Raw genomic sequence first — 11,128 nt, 5'->3', positions numbered from 1 at the left:
ATACAAATTAAAATAACGAAATTTCATGTAATTCAGTCAAATGAAGTAATCAAATAATTAATAAATGGGATAGTTTTTGTCGATCACACATTGCATCAATCATTGTCGTCACTTCTACAGTTTTTTCTCTACAAGCCCAGCACTTGCTTGACATAAGCTGACAAACGTATATATATAGGACATATATAAAGACATGCATATATAGAAGTATGAGCAAATGGCACGTTTGTATTATCGACTGCAATTTTGGATGAGGTGAGCCCACATAAGTGCAAGGAAAGTTAGTTTAACTGTGCTTTTCTTTCAGTCAAAATTGCATTTACTAGTCTGTTTTTTATTTATCAGTATGCTGTTATCCCATATGTGACCTTCAATAAAATCAGCAAAGCTTGGGTCTGATCGCTTCTAAAATCGTCCATTATTTTGCTACACTGGCCTGTTCTTCGCCGCGCGTAGCGCTCTCGTAGATCGCAGCCCATTCTAATTAAAGGTGCCGACTGCTCTGTTACAATTATGGGTACACTAATTGTGCCTGTTGTAGACCTGAAAATCAAAAGCCTATTCATGCGAATCACGTGCGTTCTTTGTACTTTAACATTGCTAAACAGTATGCTGTTACTTTCGTCTTGTTCCCAATCTGGTGTCCTACATGTTACCTAAAAGTACACTTTAATCGGTAAACCGATGCTTGTGGTTTGGTGGGAAGTTTTATAAAATTGTATGTTATACACTGGATTTTGCGTGGGTTAAAAATACATTAATAAAGTGTATTTATTAAAGTTATTGTGCGCGATTTTGTATAGCACAAGTTTGTGGTTTTGTTTTATAAGCTCAGTTGTCATGGGCTCGATCTCTTCTTTGCTCTTCTTAACTGAGGTGGACCTTCAAACAAACCTATACTTTGATTGTGATGTCTGCTTTACGGCAGTAGAATCTAGCTGTGCTCCTTTGTAACTGTTATTAGGTAACCTTGTGTATATTGTCGCTCTTGAGCTAAAGTGCAAGGAAACAATATAGGGCAGCTGGGCAGTTGGGTGCAGAAATCGAGGCCTATATTTTCAAAATCGAGGCAGACTCCGCAGACCATCGTATTTCCAAGGTCGTCAACACAGAACATATCTTAACTCATTTGTTTCCATAGCATTCATTTTATGATCATATGTTTTTGCTGTGTCTGTTTATAGTTTAGTTAGGAAAAGTGATCACTTCGTAAAAAGGTGACCCCGTTCAGTTACACTGAATAGATCATTGCAGCAATCCCCATCGCATTCTGAGCGGTTAATAGTGAACCAGACTTAGGTGCGTTGAATTAAAGTGATCAGTTTTTTTTTTACCCAAATAATCCTCCTATTAATGATTGCAGGTTTTTCAGATAGTCATTCGCGAAAAAAACTCATTTCCACTTGTACACAAGTTAAAAATCCAAGACTATAATAATAAAAATAATAATTATATAGGAAGAATGACAGGCAATAATACGCTGCACTTCATCTACAGAAAATTTTGCTCATTATTTCGGTGTTAGATTCTTCGTTGGCATTCCCTACTCGTACATAAATCTCTATTTGTCCAAAGCCACCCTCTTCTAGGTAGATCATCAGGGTTCACATGTGGAAATCTAGAAGAGCGACCCCGTAGCTATAGTTGCACTGTACTGGTCTATTTAAAAACACGTGTCTCCAAGAGTATTCCATGCGTCATTGAAGCTAGCTATTCTTGGGTGCCCCTTGTTCAACTTCGGAAAACTCGAAACTGCATGACTCGATCCCACCGCTCTCTCCACCTTCGTTCGTGGTGGCGAATCTATTTGAACACGTTTAATACTTCCATTCGCGTTTTTGCGTACACTCCAATTCTCCACTACCCTATCTACTATCAAATCCGAAATGCGTCGGCCTTCTTATATATGTATATATAGGGGGTGCTCCAAAAATGTACGCTCAATTTAAATGATTATAACTCCCACTTTCATTTCCATTAAATTAATATTTACATTGCAAAAGAATCCACATGAAATGCGTCATTTTCTTCCCTATCGCACATCTTCAAAATTATCACCGGTATCAATACGTCCGCTTATTACCGTGGGCTATTGATTTACACTTCGAAATTGTTGTATTGTTGTATTTATAGCGTAGACTATCTAGGAAGTACTGTCCAAAAAAAAAAAGTCGATTGGCATCAAATCTGGGAAGCGGGCAGAATATTCCATATAACCTTTTCGTTGAAGCCATCTATCTAAATAATTCTCCTCAAGATATGCCCTTAAATCACACAGATAGTGTCTTAACCAAAGTGCTATTGTACGTGTAATATTTTCGCAATAAATTCGCGTGATTACCGCTAATTATTGTGCTGTCAGAAAAAAAAATGTCCAAATTAAATCACAGTGTGCACATTTTTTCAAAACATCCTGTATCTGTGTATGTGATCAAGCGCTACCACGTTCATGGCTTCCGCCTGGTCATTTGATCCATTCTGTACGTCTCTTTTTTTCTCGGTCTGTCCCCCTTTGCCTCGAATTCTCTGGCTTTTTCTCCAACAAAAGTGTAGCAGTAAGCAACGACAATGCTGCTGCTGATGCTGACGACGGTCTGATTACGTTCTAGCGACATAGCTGGCTCGGTCGTCCGTGTTTGTTCGTCTGATCACTACCATTCACCTGTTACTAACGGCACGATCTCAACCACAGCCGCTGCCATCACCACTTCCCTATACATTCCTAAAATATATACACACAGCGATATTCTCGTTCTGCGTGTCCCGCTTCTGTCTCGTTTATGGTTTGACGCGTTCTGCTGTTATGCCTTGTTTTGTTATTGCGTCCGATACCAGCAGCAGCTGCAGTAATAACATCTTCAACAACAGCGTGACTGTAACAACATTGGCATTGCATCTCCAGTCCAGCGCCTGTCCATAGTCCCCACACACCCGCCAGTTTTGAGCAGTCCCGCAACGAATACGTTCATTCGATCATGGCGAGCAAGCGTGTGTGTGTGCGTGTGTCTGTGCCTGTGTATATTTTGTATTGGTTACCGGAGCTTTACATCCGCTGAACTAGCAGAGCGGTGTGTGGACATAACGCTAATCATTGAGGAGCATAAAGTGTTGTTGTTGTTGTTGTTGTCGTCATCGTCATCGTCGGCGTCGTCGTCATCATCGTTGTCGTCGTAGATATTTGTTGGGGTTCGTGGGCAGACGATCTCGAGCTAGCTCTGGTCGCCAATGCTCGGCAGACACGCGCGTCAAGATGTGGCACTTCTGACTCCGCTCAGTTGAGAGCTTACAGGCGTGAAGTCATGACTGCTTCTGCTGGTGCACTTGCGAGTGGCAGTGGTTCCATTTGTTGACTCGCTGCGCAGGCCGTCGTCTGCAATACTCGTACTGGCACTGGCTGGCCGGCCGGCCGTGTGTGTGTGTGTGTGTGTGTGTGTGTGTCTGCTGGTGTCTGTCGATACGCTTGATGGCGTATTCACTAGTGCTTCCTATGTCGATGGTCGCTGACTGGTTGTCTCCGCTGTTGCCCTCTCTTCTAGTTGATGTGTCTGCTTGTGCTGCTGCGACTGCTGTGGGCTGATTGTTACTTGGACGGAGCGATGTGTTGTAGTGAGTCTCTGGACCTTGGTGCTGTGCCCTAGCAGCAAATGTACAACAGCAGCAGCAGGCAAAGCAGTGCTAGCTAGCCCCACAGTCGCAGCAGTCTCAGCATTAGCAGCTCATGCTAAATAGCAGCAGCAGCAACAACAACATCAGCAGCAGCAACAATAGCAGCAGAAGAACAAAGCAGCACAAACCAGCGTAGAGAGTTTATTCGGTGGTCAGAAACTAGCCTCTGTCCACCTACCGTCTAGTGGTGCAAGTAAACGGAAAATTCGCACGTACACGCAGAGAGGGACACGCAATGGACACGGACAACAGGAATAGTTGCCTTCGCGTAAACAACAGTGCAAATCGTGTTAATCAGACGGTCAATCAGCCAGAAAGACTACAGCGCTTGATGGCTGGAAAAGTGCACACAAAATTCGCAACAAACAAAAAAGTGCCACCTACATTCGTGTCCATTTGTCTGTTGGATGGTCCCGCATAAGTGAGAAGTCATGAGGAGACTGTACGAGTTGTACACGAATAGAGGCTGTTATGAGCGACTGGTTGGCTAGCTGCTGCCAGGCAGCAGTCAGATAGGTAGATAGACGAAACTGTGTTCGACAAAAGGCAAGAGGCAGTTCGTTAGTGCGGTGACGGCACTAGTGGTACTTGGAGCAGTTGTACGAATAGAAATGTTCGATCTACTAGCGGCGATTGCCGCCCGCCGCTGGTCTGTCCGTCCATCCGTCCGTCCCGTGCGGCAGCATCAACTGATATCCGTAGTAATGGCAGTCGAAGCAAACGATCGTGAGGCAGGTGTTGGTGCCTGTAACCCGTCTGTGCTAGATGAAAAATCCTTAAGTAGATCTGAAGTAAACATGATGTTGCGCTCAGATCGAAGCGCTTCTACGACAATAATACAAACAACAACTTTTCGTTTGTGTGCTATGTGAATATCAAGATTTTGGTCATGGTGGGCATCGTTTGCCGATGTGTTGCTTCGGAGTTCTCACCGATGGCGCAGCAGAACCGAACGGCACCGTCCTCATTAGCACCATTCCTCGAACACCACAAACGATGGTAGACCGCTATATTGCCAGTTGTCCCTTCGGTCGATATGGTGTTTTGTAGCCAGCCGCCGAAGTAGCGGGCTGTTGGCACACTAATCAATTCAATAACAAATCAATTCAGAGACTTACGATGGTAGCACTTGCTTGCATTGCAAGCGCTAATGACCGTGACGCCAAAACAACACCACCGAAGGAGTTTAACTCTCTACTTGAAGCAGGATGCTTTTATCTGTCGTTCCATATATATACACATTTGCTATTTACCACCTTAGTGGTTATTTTGTTGACTGCTTCTGAACCTAATAGATTCACAACAATTTGTTGTTGTTGCTGCTGCTGCTGCTGCTTACTAGAATCCTTAATTCTAAATCATTCGCTACCCATTTGTGTGTGCACCGAAACGTGTTCTATGAGCGACCTACAGCAGATTTATGTAACAACAACTAAGTATGTTGAACTTGTCAATGTCGACCTATCGATTGACTGATGGTCAGATGATTTCGATCATCACCACAGTCACATGAACAGTAGCGACGTATTATCTTAGCGTTGTGACACAGTGTTATGCGGCTGCAGCGAAAGCTACCCTTATCATCGCTATTATTTCGCTTCGTTTTATTCCGCTTGTACAAACTAACTACACTAATCTTTCTCCATTACGTTACCCCTGCCAGTCGAACTACCATCGCTGCTGCACGTTCCACTGTTGTTAGTATCGTTGTGCTGTGCTCACAGCAGAGTACGATTTAATCAATGTACTCTTAGCTGGTTGCCGGCCTGCCAACCTATCCACCCGCCTGTTCATCCCCTCTGATCTTCTGTCTGTCAGCCTGCTTCTCAGCAGTGCACCAGGGATGATGTTTTGGTTAGACGGTGTTCTACAGTGCGGTGCTATTACGCGCTCTGGGATGGTGATGTTGTCCTTACATTTGCCTGTCCTTGTGTCTGTCTGTAGCCCGCACCAAATGTGGAGATGTGCAAAATAAGACCAGCAATAGAGCCACGGGTAGGGAGCGGCGACACCGGCTGCAATACCAGCAGCAACGAAGAGTCGCCACTATCGCTACCAGCAAGAGCAGCACGGATAGCGACAACACTGGCTGGCACTGGTTGACTGCCACCGCCGCCGCCTGCCGGCCGGCCGGCCGTCCGTCCTCGTCTTGGTATCGCTGGTGTTTACTACTTCTACTACTACGAGTGGTGCTGTTGGCGGTGTTCGCTCGATCCGTCCGTTTGTTCGTTCTTTCGTTCGTTCGCCTATAGTGCAGCAGCAGCAGCAGCAGCAGCAGATGGAATAAGCAGGTAGCCAGGAAGCAGCGGCAGTGCGCCTGCAGCAACCACGCCATCATGACTACGACGATGAAAGAGCTAGCGAACGAACGAACGAACGAACGAAGGAAGAAAGCAAGGAACAAAAAGAAGGCAGCAGGCGGGAAGCAAGTCAGCTAGGCAAAAAAAGGCAAAAGCAACGAAAAGAGCGGCCGTCGCTGCTGTCGCCATCGGCGGCAACTCGACCGGGAGAAGGCTGCGCCGTAGACAGCAACAGCAGCGGCAGCAGCAGGAGAAGGTAAAAGGCGAACGTGAACAGCCAACAACGAAATGACGATCGGGCGAACGAGCGAGCGGCTCGGGCTACCGTTTACCACCACCGGTGACCGGCCGATTACCAAGGTACTGTGGCCTGGTCAATCATTCTATAGAATCAATTGTAGAAATATAATTACAACACTCACAGTCCTCCCGCTGAACCTCCTGCAGTTACTGGTAGTTAGTGAGGCTTGTTTGCTACGCAATAGCGCGATCGTGCATATCGCATACTTACCTGACACGGGAGGATATGAATATATGGTGCTGCGCTATGTACACGATTTTCTCCGCGTAGAAGCATCGCAGGAGAGGTCGCTGACTGACTGTCGTCGAAGACTGTAAGGATAACCGTGAGCATGCTCACTATCTGTGCCCAATAGAATCTAGAAAGCCTAAAGTCTTCGTGTTCCTTATATAAATGCTGCTACAATACGCCTTAAGCATATGGCAACAATAGCACTAATAATGGCACTTTATGACCCTTGCAGCTTATTTCTACGCAGAAAATATTCGTGGAGAACATTGGAGTCAGCAGAAAAAAGAAGATGAATTAGGGTATATTGGCCTATATTTTATGGTTCCATGCACCATCAGGCCGCTTGGCGCTGAGCGTGTGTGTGTGTGTGTGTGTGTGTGTGTATTCATGAGCGAAGAAGTACCACTTCGGTACAACTGCCCGCCCGACGCACGCCCGCCCGCCCGCCCGCCCGCTTGCCCGCCTGCCGATCCGTAGAAGTACCGGCGACCGCGGCAACAGCGACTTGCTACTGCCGCTGCTCTGTGGCCAGTTACTGCTGTTGCGACAACGACGCAGCTGATATCGTTGTCGTTGTCGTCGTCGTGGACAACGGCGGTCCTCCTGATGGACGTGGCGATGGCTGCTGGTGAATCTTGGAAGGATCTATTGCGCCTTACGATCTCTTTCGGTGTTTTGCTACACGTCTACTATCCAACGGCACACGCTAAACGGAACGAACGGCAGATAGTGAACGCCGCCGGGCCGACGATGACGATTGCACCGCAGGCTCTAGTGGTAGTCATATATAGCAGAAGCAACGGACAAAGTAGCAGCCGTAACAATAACAACAACAAAAGCAGTTGCGGTAGTAATTGTAATAGCAGTAGCGGTGATTTTGCGCGTTCACCAGTTGAGCCTACGACAGCGGCCTTCAAACGAACAGCCAGGCAGCCAACAGACAGACAGACGAACTGATGGATATATACGCATATACGTACAGATTTTCATAAAGAAACACCGATATTTGAGCGCAGTAATAGAGAAGTACAATAAGAACTAGGATCTCTGCATAGAGCATCTGCTGCTATTCAAGGAGGTTTACAGAGGTGGTGATGCTGCTGATCTACGAGTAACTAGCGGTGATGCGCTGTCGCGGTTCTGTTGATCTTGTCGTAGGCGCAGCCGCCGAGAAAAATCTACACAGATGACGCTGGTACGGCAAATGAGCACAACACCTGTACTAAGAGGGAATCTCGTCCACGGGAGTGATACTCTAGCGTTGTGATCGATAACCATGCATGCTACGATAGCTTGATACAAATATATGGATAGAGGAAGATCTATTCTCACCAGAGGGGAACATTAGCGCTGAGAAATTATGCACTGCATTACGCACGGTGACCCCATCCATGAAGCGATGGCGGCTGCAGCAGCAGCAGCGCGTCGTCATCGCATGCAAACGGATCGCGGGCTCCTGAGCTCGGAAATCTCCACGAATTATGTCAATTGTTGCGTGGAAACTAAGTGATTGGACAATCAAGTACGCAACATGCGCCGAACCAGTATATTTCGAGAAGCATGCATTTTACACATAGTAGAATTTATTGTTTTTGCCCCGACACACCCCGTGTGTTGAAATAGATGATCATGGCAGCGACGAGGATCAAAATTGTGAGGTGTAGTATTGTGTGTCCTTTTTGCCCTCTTTTGGAATATGTGACAATCAAATTCCCGCTCCGTGTGGGGAGGGGATCGCCTAAGTGCAAAGTTTCCCAGTTTGTGTGACTGACGACCTCTTCTCGCCATATTTTTGTGAAAGTCAAGATAAGCTTATGTCACCATGCTTTGAACATTCACCAAATAAACTGTTTTAATATATATGAATCTGTGAAATTAACCAAAGAATGTGCTACCAACCCAACGTTTAAGGAAAGAATTTCGCTCACCAGCTGATTCCAACGTATCGACGCAAAGCCACACAACGAAAACTCTAGCACCACAAGTCTAAACCTAAGTTTTAACAGCCGTTGCCCGTATATCAATGACAAGGGGGGACAATTTTAGTTCCTGTTGAATTCACGCGGCAAATTATGCTACTTGAGGTTTTGGGTTATCTTTTTCGCCAAGAAAATGGTATGGAATAGTAACCTGCAGTGATGGTCTGCTAGCGATGGTAGCCAATGTTAAAGGTGCGCGAGGGCTTTTTTTTTATGTAATAGACGAACCAAAGAGAAGAGGCATCCATTTATCGTTTAGTCGATGGCTGTTCTTTGTGTACAATAGCATCGGGATGGCTTGCGTCAGAGAGTATGAGAGACCGAGAGAGAGAGAGAGCGAGGGGGAGAGAGAGAGAATCGTTCGAACCGCGATCATCCACATTAGAGATCTGGTTTTAAGTGATTGTTGATGTTATCTTTCGATAGACTAATTTCTGCGAAGGGCGTTCGAAAAACGTCCACTGCCAGTTTTTTTTTTACGTGACAAATACTGCAAATGTTCTGTTTGTGTGTTTTTGTGCCTGTAAATGTGTACTAGTGTGAATTTTGTGCCTGTTCGAGGATCGACGATCGACGGATTAGAGGAGCACCGCCCCAATGTAAGTTGATTGTGTCACTCGATAGTCGAAAGCCGAGAAAACCGGATCGCTGACAGCGATTGATATTATAATACGACATCTTCTACCTAAAATCTGTCGGTTATCGACACGGTCGTCGTTTATTTTTTTCATTGCAGTTGTCGTTGCAATTATATTATAGCTGTTGCGTTCACTCGTGACAGAAATTGGCAGTTGAACATATAAGGTGCGAGAGAAGGATTGCTACTGTAATAATGTGCTCATTGCTATACACACACTTTACCAATTTTAATACTTTATAATTACACAATTTTTATTAGAAAGAATTAATATCAATTTCATTTGGTTTTGTTAGCAACTTGTTAAGCAATCTGTAATTCACGTGTCATATTGACAGCGAAGTTTCTGATGGTGACTATTCGTATAGATCTTACCTATATATACGTACCGCACACTTCAGTCAAAGGGCATCATGTGTTGTAGCAAAACTCAACGTTGTTATTCAGTGTTTCTCGCAGATACTTTTTTGACTGCATCTTCGGCGTTCTAGCATTCTGCCATTGGTGGATGTTTTGAAGCTTCGCATGGAAATGCGTCGTCTCAAGTGCTTATTTGTGCCGTTCATTGATTCGCTGGACGCTGGAGGCGATATAAGCAAACATTGCCACTGCCGCCGTTGCCAGGATCACAGCAGGCAGTTAGCGTTTGGACGCCACCGGTTGTGTCAAATGCTGGACGGGAAAAGGAGCAGTTGAGCGAAGCCACTGTTGCTTGATTCTTGGTGACACGTTCGTCGTCTATAGTTCTTATTTTTCATGCTTTGTTATCATGTTGCATTTCGCAGTGGGCTACAAGTCGAGAAATCGTGAGCTCTCGATTCGATGCTACGGCAAGCAGATAGATCTATTTTGCACTCTGTGCTATGTTTGTGAGCTAGATATGAAATTGCACCAGCTTTGTAGATGAGCTCAAGCAGTTGTAACGCAGACCACGCTTCGCATTTTATGTACGACATTATCGATCTTGTATGGCCGTATAACACTGCACTTTACTAGTAAGGTAATGGTAGGCTGTTACCGCTAAATTTTTAGACCGCTACCTGCTATCAGGCATATGCCTTGAAAAAGAGAGAGGGAGTTGTTGGTTTTTTGCAGATGGCAGCTGTTTTTTCCAGCTGAGTAATACTTATGGTTTCTGACGTGCTCTTGAACGGAATTACTCAAGAACAAAGGTGATACGAACGATAGTTCAACAGAATGTTTCGTGGCTCATAGATGCTAATATTGCCAGCACTAATATTATAGCAATGACCTTCCCTACCTGCTGCTTTTATCGCGTTATTAGTTACAGGCCAGAGTATGCCCTACGTCATGGGTCTAGTCAAGGTGTTTCAATAGTTGATATTAGTTCCTTCCATACGCCAGCTAGTCCTTCGACAATGAACTATCAGCATGCGTAGCTTTTTGAAGCTTTTAAAGTATGCTGTGCTGTGAAACCAGTACCAGCCAATATAACTGTTTTCTTTCGTAGTTAAAAGTGCTGTACGTGTTTCTAAGGTCACTGATTCTCGAAATCTTCCAATCACTCAATAACAGTAAAATCGATTGCACAGACTTATCTCGATTGCCAGCTTATAAAACGCCTTCGTTCGTTATGAAAAAATAATAAACGCTACAAATTGGTGCCCGGTTATTGTGCTGCTGAACGCTGATGGTATTTATCTCTGCATGATTTGAACGACCGAAATGTCTCATCCTCTTCTGCAAAAACACGCGTTTCCCTGTTCTCTATAAGTAGAGCAACTACACAGAAAGGAAAACCTCTTTGCGGTTTGTCCTTCTAGAAGAAGATACACACAATAGAATAATTAGGCCCTTATACAGAGCCTTCAATAATTTGCTTTCCTCAGAACTCTTTGATGTCAATATGCATGTTGTTTGTACGGTTTGTTCGACCGAGATTTTATTCGCACTAGAAACGTAGTGATGAGTTATACTTTCAGAATTTGATAACAATTTTCGTTGATCAGCCCGATCTGATTGCCTGCAACGACCTCAATGATAACACGACTGA

At 44.9% G+C, this 11,128-nt stretch overlaps 1 protein-coding gene across 10 annotated transcripts in view; it reads left to right on the top strand.

Moving 5' to 3' along the window:
- Window positions 1-2,918: 2,918 nt before the first annotated feature.
- LOC111248859 (uncharacterized) overlaps window positions 2,919-11,128 on the top strand; it is a 59,419-nt gene continuing 51,209 nt past the window's right edge. For 6 of the 10 annotated variants that reach the window (XM_086988600.1, XM_086988597.1, XM_086988599.1 and 3 more), the window contains exon 1: window positions 2,936-9,076. The gene's annotated coding sequence lies outside the window, so the exon portion shown is untranslated. Of the gene's footprint in view, window positions 9,077-11,128 lie in introns of all 10 variants that reach the window. The other 4 variants (XM_086988595.1, XM_086988594.1, XM_086988603.1 and 1 more) reach the window with 4 other exon arrangements.

Source organism: Varroa destructor, unplaced genomic scaffold (assembly GCF_002443255.2).
Source record: "Varroa destructor unplaced genomic scaffold, Vdes_3.0 BEIS01000004.1, whole genome shotgun sequence".
NCBI classification, from domain to species: Eukaryota; Metazoa; Arthropoda; class Arachnida; order Mesostigmata; family Varroidae; genus Varroa; species Varroa destructor.
The sequence above is the reverse complement of the archived record's forward strand: the minus strand, read 5'-3'. Positions and strand labels throughout refer to the sequence as shown.